Consider the following 9,653-nt stretch of genomic DNA (forward strand, 5'->3'; position numbering starts at 1 on the left):
AGCACGCTGTGGCATCGCCTCAGGAGGTGGCTCTCATACCAAAATACCAGTGGATACTCCGGACCCAAGTCGATGGAAGTCCATCCACTAACAGGATAAGGAAAAAACCCTACTACCAGACATCTCTAAAGAGATAGCTCAATATTTAAATACATGCAGCATAAAATCATGTCATATAAATCATGCAATCACATAATACATGCATAATCATTCAAGATATCTCTAACAGTATTTTCGTACCTCAACTATCAGGCAAGCTCTACCGTCTCTAGGTCCACGGCTATAGTCCGCACTACACAGCGAAATGATACTAAAATAATTATATTACTCCAAAAGCCTTAACTAAGCTATTGCATACTCCTAAATATTTTTAGAAAGCAAAAGCTATACCTGCGTCCGTCTTCAGCCCGTTGGCGTCGCTTTCCTCAAAATTTGGCCACATCTCCGCTACGACGCTTGGACTGCTATGCCACTTCCGGATTCCCAAAGGAACGCCTATAATTCCCTAGATCTAAGTTATAAGGCTAAGGAATCGAGAGAGAAGAGAGGAAGGTGCGAATTTCAAATGAGCCTCGGCACTTCTATTTATAGACAGAGAATGAAACGTCCGTTCCTCCATCGTTGTGTCCGTTCGCCGTCGTTGCGTCCGTCCGACGAACGTTGCGTCCGATGTCCCATCATGTTCGTAAGCAATGATGTCAACTTGCTGACATCACGGATGACATCAGTAGACCAGAACGTTGCGTCCGTTCCATGGACATTGCGTCCGTTCCACCCGACCCTCTGGGCCATTTCTGATCATTCTAGGTCCATTTTCGGACTCCGTTAATCCATTAGGAATTCTCTTAATCACATTTTAATTAATCTAAACATGATCAGTTGATTAATATACTCATTAATCGATAATTTTGGATACAGGTTACTACATCAAGACTTAGCAAAAAGCTGGTGGATGGTTATAAAGAAATCCTTGGAGATCTGAGGTATATTAATTACTTGGCAGGTGCTTAGAACAGAATTCTGTCAGCGATTCCTTCCAGCATCATATATAAAAGATAGGGAAGCAGAATTTTCCAATCTGAAGCAGGGCAATTTGACTATTGAGGAATATGTTGTTAAATTCTCACATTTGCTACAATTTGTCCCTCGGGTTGCTGATAAAGAGGAAGCTCAAGTTGATTGTTTATTAATGTCCTTAACTCGGAAATTTATGCCTGGGTGAATGCTGGGCGACCGAATAATTTTGCGGAAGCTATGGACAGGGCCAAGAGAGCTGAAGCCGGTTTTATGAGGCAGAAGGAAACTTTATTCATGCCTCAGTATTTGCGACAACCACAATCCCAGCCGCAATTTTCACAACAGAGCATATATGAGGCAAGAGGTAGTGCTTGTAAAATTCGTCCTCGAAAAATGGGTATTCGCCAAAGTCTTATGATGGAAGTTAAGAAAAGTAGTGGAAGTTCGGGCTTGACAACCCATATTTTCAGCCAAGACGATTCAAGGCATAAGATTTTTTTAATGGTCATAACACATTATGATGCATTTGGTATAGTTGATCATGAGGGGTTTCAAGATTTTGTTGCTAGCCTCCAACCTTGTTTTAAGATGATCTCAAGAAATACCCTCAAAAAATATTTTAAAGATTTATAATGAGGAGAAAACCAAGTGCTACAAGTTATTGGGCAAGCTTACATGCCGAATTGCAATCACAACTGACATGTGGGCATCAAACAATACTAAGAAAGGTTTCATGGCAGTTATTGGGCACTTTATTGATGATTCATGGACACTACAAAGTGTTATCTTACAGTATGTTTAGTTTTATTTCTAAGTAGTTATATTTTGAAACAAGAAATAGATTTATGATATTTAATTTGTATGCAGATTTATGTATATTCCAGCACCACACACTGCATAGATTCTTGCTGACAAGCTTGTTGAATGCTTTTTGGATTGGAATATTGATCGAAAAGTGCCAACAACCACAGTTGATAATTGCACAACCAATGATGCCATGATTCATTTTCTCTTAGACAAGATCCCAAGAAAAAATTTGCCACTACATGGAAAGGTACTTCATAGGCATTGTTGTGCTCATATATTGGGAAAGATGGGTTGTAAATAATAGGTGATTCAATTGAGAAGATACGTGACGATGTCATATATTGGACTGCCGCTGTAGTAACCCAGATACCATTTTAAGATAATAATATGTTAAACATGATTAAGGGTTGGTATTTAACCAATTTCGGACTGTTATTGGACTTCAGAAGTAAAATTTGGGCTTTTTCATTTTGGGCCGGATAGTAAGTTCCGATCCCGGATAGTAAGCTCCGATCCCGGATAGTAAGCTCCGATCGGAACGGAAGCTCCGATCCTGGAACGGAAGTTCCGATCCTCAGCTGTCAAAAATGATCGATGACTCAGTCGCGAGTTTTGACAAGTGTCGGTCATAGAGCAGATCGGAAGCTCCGATCGTAGATCGGAAGTTCCGATCCTGGCGTGGCAGACATGCACGCAATGAGCTGGATCGGAAGCTCCGATCCCGAAATCGGAAGTTCCGATCCTAGCCGAGAAATTTGGCTATAAATAGGGCCGTTCAGAGTTCATTTTTGAATTACGAATTCCCAAGTTTCCTTCTTCAGTTATATAGTGTGAGTTATACACTTGAGGACCCTATCGATTATAATAGAGGTTCTGGAATAACCAAGGTGTGGTTATAGTCATCCGGGACTAGCGACTCCAAAGGGCTAACTACGGACGAAGGTATGGTCCGGGAATCTATTTAAGTTTTGGGAGTACTTATTAGATTAGTTAAGGCTTATAAAATTTATGTAGTGATACGGTGAACTTTTGAATATAGGCTTGGAACCTAGGATCCTATTATACTTGAACTAGCCTAGAGGTACGTACACATTGACTGAGATTGCCAGCGAGTATACATGTTTATATGTTGCATTTATTTGGCATTATTATATGGCATGATGTATGATTTACCGTTTTCTATACTCATATTTCATGTGCATATACACGTTGAGCCTATTTCTTGTTATACCTGATTATAGAGTCGCTCAGCTCTATACTCGATAGTCTGTCACTGAGAGTACCGCGACGGCGGGGGCATTTATGTCTGTCTACTCTGGTGTACTAGACGAGTGTGGTTGCACCCAGAGGTTGATTCGTGCGGTGGCAGCACTCATGTGACGCCGGTTCTGAGCATGACTTTTCAGATGACCTTGTACCAGTCATCATGTTGCATGCATTATATACATATGTTTACTCATGTCTATGTATTGGGCGTAGCGCTCACGTCCTAGTTGTTATCTTGGACACCCTATTCCATGGGGCAGGTCGCAGGATGGACGGAGCTGGTAGTTCAAGGCAGGACTAGGGAGCAGAAGCCTTGAGGATTTTATTATACAGCAGGATTCGATATAGCTGTATAATGTTTACTGTTTAAGATTTCGATTTGGTTGTATCACTACAGATTTAAGTCTGGATTATATTACTAAGCTGATATGTAAATTATGAATTATGTTTCCGCACGTTTTTACTCTGTTAAGTATTTTGCTGTATTAAGTTTAATGCATGCTATTAGTTGCCAGTTAGTAGGTAATTCCATGCAGGGTCACTACAGCCGCCCCTTCTATAATAGAAAATTTTGAGGAAGTTGTGCATCAATTGGTAATTGATTGTACCAAACAATTATCTCTTGATTGCAAAACTCGTTGGAATTCTACTTTTTTGATGTTACAAACTGCAATAATATATCGAGATGTGTTTCCAAGACTTAAATGTCAATAAAAGCAGTACAATAATGTTCCAACTGATGAAGATTGGGATAATGCGATTGAAATATGTGATAAGTTGAAGATATTTTATGAAGTGATTGAACTGTTTTCTGGTACACTTTATCCCACATCTAATTTTTATTTTTCAAATATTTGTGATATCAAATTACAATTAGATGAGTGGGTGCATAGTCCAAAGATGAAAATCCAGTGTATGATAGCAAAAATGTTAGAAAAGTATGATAAATATTGGGAATCTTGTCATATCATGATGTGTGTTGCTGCAGTTTTAGATCCGAGGTACAAAATGAGATTGGTTGAATTTTACTTTTCACAAATTTATGGTGAAAGATCGCAATTTAAGGAAGATGAGATTAGGAAAAATTGTTATGATTTATCGATGGATTACCAATCAAGGAATGAAAGCAGGAAAACTAGCTTGAGTACAAGAAGTTCAATGGTTGTAGGATCATATTGTGTTTCTGGTAATGTTTTGAGTGCCACTTTATAGAAGTATGATCAATTTGTGTCTTCAAGTTTAGATCCTGCTACTGTGATTTCCAAAACTTCAGAGTTGGACACATATTTAGGAGAGAGTGTTTTGCCAAGAACTGAAAATTTTGACATCTTGACTTGGTGGAAAACGAATGGAGTTAAATATCCCAACTTACAAAAAAATGGCAAAAGACATTTTAGCTATCCTAGTTTCAACAATTGCATCTGAGTCAGCTTTTGGTAGTAGTGGAAGATTGGCCAGTCCCCATCATAGTAGTCTTCATCCAACTACTTTTGAGACATTGATGTGTGCTCGTTGTTGGTTATGTAATGATTTGAAAGGTAGTTTTCTTAATTTATATTGTATTTTAATTACTATGAATAACAAATATTTACATAGTGTTTTGTTTATTGACTTTATTTTTTTAGGTAATTCAATTGTCAATAGTTTATCGGATTGTCCAACAATTCTTGATGAGGAAGAAGATGATGATCACAAGGAACATTTTTGGATCGGTTCTCTTGTGCCCAGAAACGCAGCTGAAGTTTAAAATTTTTAAAGAAAAATCGAGCACATGTGTAGCATTCAAAAACTTTAAACATTCATAGGATGTTTAAAAAATTTTTTACCTATCAATCTCAAAATATTGATTTATGGCTCCAACAAAGTTGTGAACAACTTAGATCTTGAAAAAGGTAGACACTATCTACAAGCTTCCAAGAGCACACCTTGCTCCAAAATGGAACAAGCCTCCAAGAACAATCTGTGAGGACCTCGTCTCTAAACATCTAAACTCGAATAAACACGCAATCCATTTTTAAAATCCAAGGCAGAAAGAAAAGAATTTTTTTTTTTAAACATGCCCTGACCCTGTGCACACATCCGTGCACGGGTCCGTGCATTTAACTGAAGGGCACACGAACCCCACACCACCACCGTGTTCGGGTCCGTGCGGAATCAATACACTAAAAATATGACTTTCTGCCCGACCACACGGACCCTCACCCGGAGGTTGCACGGGGTACATGCACTCACAAAAATGCAGACTCCAAAACTTGCGAGGGGACACGGACCCTTGCACGGACGTGGCACGGGGTCCGTGCCCTGTTGCACCAGCAAAAGAAAAGACATGACAGATACGAAATACATGGCCAATTCAACTCAACACATAAGATTCAACATGCATTTCAACTCGAAACTCATAAAAAGTCATACAAGCAGTTCTAGAGTTATTCGAATATTACACAGTATAAACATGCTTCGGTTCTGAATTACAAGCCCAAAAGCAATCAAGTTCGAATAACAACTCGACTTCTAAAACACCAAAGTCCTCACTTCTATCAACTCAACCACCTAGCCATGCGATCTTTTACTCAGTCCTACCCCACCTGTTGCCAAGTACACATACAAAACAAAGCAACAGCCGGATAACTCCGGTGAGAATGATATTCCCAGAAAAAGCAAAATAACATGCAGTAACAAGTAATATATCAATAACATGATATAAATACAACATATTCAGTGTTAATACAATTCTTTAAAATCGAGATATCAACTCTGATAATCAAGTAATTGCTGCTATTCTTTTGGGATCCCGAGGATGAGATCACGTAACAACTCACCGACCCTCCCGACCGAGGTGGTATCACGTATCTCCATCCTCTAGACTTTGGTGCGACTACAAGGAGCATGCTGATACTAGGTGAACTTCTACACCCAGGCCACTCGATTATAGCCCCCAAATCATCTAACAAAAAGGGCCGTACAGCCCGTTGAAATCAAAGATTTAGGCTCGAGATGAATGCATATAGAAAACACAAGGCATTAAATCATAAGTCAATTAATAACAAGAATTCAATCACAAAATACAAGTTCCCCATTCTAGAACAATTTTTGATGCAAGTATGTGATTTAGGGAAAACTCAAGAACCATCTGTCTTGAATGTTCTAACCCTCTTAAACGATGACTGCTTTTACCTTTCAATTCAAATAGCTCCAACTCTGGATACACCACAAAAAGAGGTTATATCAAAATCCATACAACCACTAAAACAAACTATCAAGGTAAAACTCTTTACCGCTCTTCGTCTAACTCTTCGACGATCGACTTCTGCTAACTCTGGGCTCAGCAAACTTCAAACAAATCTGTACGAAGGCAAAATAAGATCAACAACGACAATCAAACCCAACTGCCAATGGTTCAACAATTCAAACGAATCAAAATTCCAAAACTCAAACCGCCGGCATAACGGCTATAATCTGATCAAACCGAAAACACAGACAGCAGTACAACATTGCAATCAACTCAAACCAATACCAAAACAACAATATTGATTCAAATCCAACACATCTCAAAATCCCCATTTTTGAAATTAGCTTCCAAAAAAATCATAACAAATCCGAACGGCACTTTTTTTCAAAACCGACTTAGAATAAACGATAAAAACTATCTCAAGAACATCATAATCGAAAATCAATCGATTCTAACAACATCCGAAAATAGAATTATAACTGATCGGATAATTACTTACGATAGAACAAAGCTTTCGCTGTCGGGATCATGCATCTGCCTTCGAAATTAAATTCTAACTGACGGATCGACCGGAAAATAAAATCACAAAGCTTGAAGTCACGTTTCTCTCTTCAACAATGGTGGATGGCGTGTTGGAGGTGGTGGAGGGGAATGAAGAAGATTCAAAGGAGCTAATATATTATATAAAATCTCATATTTTCATTTTAGTCCCTGAAATTTTCAAAAATTTCAAAATAGACCCTTATAAAAAACAAATCGGCTCTTGAATTCTATAATCTCCGATTAACTCAAATAAACTCAATTAAGATGATTTCGGGGCGTTACAATTCTCCCCCTCTGAGAAAAGATTTCGTCATCGAAATCAATAAGAATCAATCACATAAGATAGAATAAATAACCTAAGACAGTAAGAAGAACTCACGTCATCCGAATAACTCTGGAAACTGCTGTTTCATGTCGGATTCTGTCTCCCAGGTTGCTTTCTCGACTCCGTGACGAATCCATTGAAATTTCACCAAAGGAATCGACTTGGTTCTGAGCTGCTTCAATTTTCGGTCTCGTCAGGCTGTATAATATGAGAAGGATCTGGATTATACTTCCGCAACATAGAAACGTGAAAAATGTCGTGAATACCAGATAAAGATGGAGGAAGTGAAAATTTGTAGGCAAGATCACCTAACTTCTCGAGAATCTCATACGGTCCGATGAATCTAGGAGATAACTTCTCTCTCTTCCCAAATCTAACAGTGCCTTTGAAAGGAGAAATCAAGAATACTCGGTCTCCCTAATCGAAACTCAGAGGTCTATGTTTGATAATTGCATACTTTGTCTGCCTATCCTGAGCTGACTTCATTCTTGTCTGAATGATCTTTACTTGTTCTGCCATATCTCAAAACATATCCGGTCCCAAATCAGGTGACTTGGACACATCATCCCAAAACAAAGGAGATCAGCACTTCTTACCGTACAAAGCCTCAAAAGGTTCCATTCCGATACTTGCTTGATAACTGTTGTTGTAAAAAAACTCAACAAGAGGCAAGGAATCCTGCCAACTAGTGCCAAAGTCTAGCACTACTGCTCGTAGCATATCCTCTAGATTCTAGATAGTCCGCTTTCACTGTCCGTCGGTCTGAGGATGATATGTTGTACTCATATGCAATCGAGTACCAAGTGCCTCTTGAAAACTGTGCCAGAAGTGTGAAGTGAATCTAGGGTCTCGGTCTGAAACGATCGACTTTGGCACACCATGCAATCTCACAACATTGCTAACATACAACTCAGCCATCTGATCGTGACGATACGCCATCCTGTACGGAATAAAGCAAGAAGACTTCGTCAATCTGTTGATCACTACCCAAATAGCATCGTATCCTCGAACAGGTCGCGGTAGCTTTGTGACCTAAACTGTGCAACAAAACACCCGATCGCTTCCTCTATGATTTCACATGCTGACAGTTCAAACATCGGGATACAAATCTTGTAACATCGCTCTTCATTTTCTTCCACCAGAACTGATTCTTCAGATCGTTATACATCTTCCGACCTCTAGGATGAATATTGAACCAACTGCAATGTGCCTCTCGAAGAATACGCTGTCTCAAATCAGAAATATCAGGCACAACAATACAGTTATTCACAAACAAAACATCATCCCTGACCTGAAATTCAGACTGATACCCAGATCTGACTTTTTCTTCCGAAATCTGAATGCTCGGATCAGACTTCTGTGCTTCCTTGATCATCACAAATAACTCTGGCTTGGCTTGAATATCAAACACTCTGATTAGAAGTGCAACAGTCGTTGATCAGCTGAGAAACACCGATAGTAGAAATAGATAAAGAACAAAGCTTTCAGCTCAAGTCATCTACAGCTGCATTCAACTTTCCCGGGTAGTATTTGATTTCACAGTCGAAATCCTTCAACAAATCTAACCATCTTCTCTATCTCATATTTAGTTCTGCCTGTGGAAACAAATACTTAAGTCTCTTATGATCAGAAAAGATCTCGAAAGACTCACCATAAAGATCTTCAAAGCAAATACGATCGCAGCGAGTTCAATATCATGAACCGGATAACGAGTCTCGTGTGCTTCAGCTGCCTTGATGCATAAGATATCACATGCTTCCTCCGCATAAGTATACATCCCAAACCTCTGTGAGAAGCATCGCAATAAACGGTAAAACCTCCAATACCTGATGGAATAGAAAGAATCGGAGCACTGGTAAGTCTCTTCTTCAGATCAACAAAACTAGCCTCACAATCTTCAGTCCAGATAAAAGGTGCATTCTTCTGAGTCAACTGGGTAATTGTCTTTGCAATAGATGAGAATCCCTCGATGAATCGGCGATAATAACCAGCTAAACCCAAAAAGCTTCGAATCTCAGGCACTGATGTCGGTCTAGGTCAATTCATGACCGCTTCGATCTTACTGGGATCGACGGAAATCCCATCTCCTAAAATAATATGACCGAGAAAGACAACTCGGTCCAACCAGAACTCACACTTAGACAGCTTGGAAAAGAACTGTTCAGCCCGCAAAATCTGCAAGACGATCCTCAAATGCTATGAATGGTCAGTACGGTTCTTCGAATAGATAAGAATATCATCGATGAAAATAATAAAAAAACTCATCCAAATAATGTTTAAAGATATGGTTCATCAAACCCATGAAAACTGCTGGAGCGTTAGTCAAACCGAACGGCATGACTATAAACTTGAAATGAACATACCTTGTTTTGAAAGAAGTTTTAGGAATATCTTCCTCACGCACTCTCAGCTGATGATATTCTGACCTCAGATCAATCTTCTAATATAAAGAAGAACCCTGCAGTT

At 39.2% G+C, this 9,653-nt stretch overlaps 1 long non-coding RNA gene across 1 annotated transcript; it reads left to right on the forward strand.

Annotated features, from left to right (window-relative positions):
* The first annotated feature begins 1,460 nt into the window (after positions 1-1,460).
* LOC140886283 (uncharacterized) lies at positions 1,461-4,795 on the forward strand. The gene is made up of 3 exons (XR_012151503.1): positions 1,461-1,809; positions 1,885-2,071; positions 4,716-4,795. It is a non-coding gene; the product is annotated as an uncharacterized lncRNA (long non-coding RNA).
* Positions 4,796-9,653: the final 4,858 nt, after the last annotated feature.

Source organism: Henckelia pumila, chromosome 3, assembly GCF_033568475.1.
Source record: "Henckelia pumila isolate YLH828 chromosome 3, ASM3356847v2, whole genome shotgun sequence".
NCBI classification, from domain to species: Eukaryota; Viridiplantae; Streptophyta; class Magnoliopsida; order Lamiales; family Gesneriaceae; genus Henckelia; species Henckelia pumila.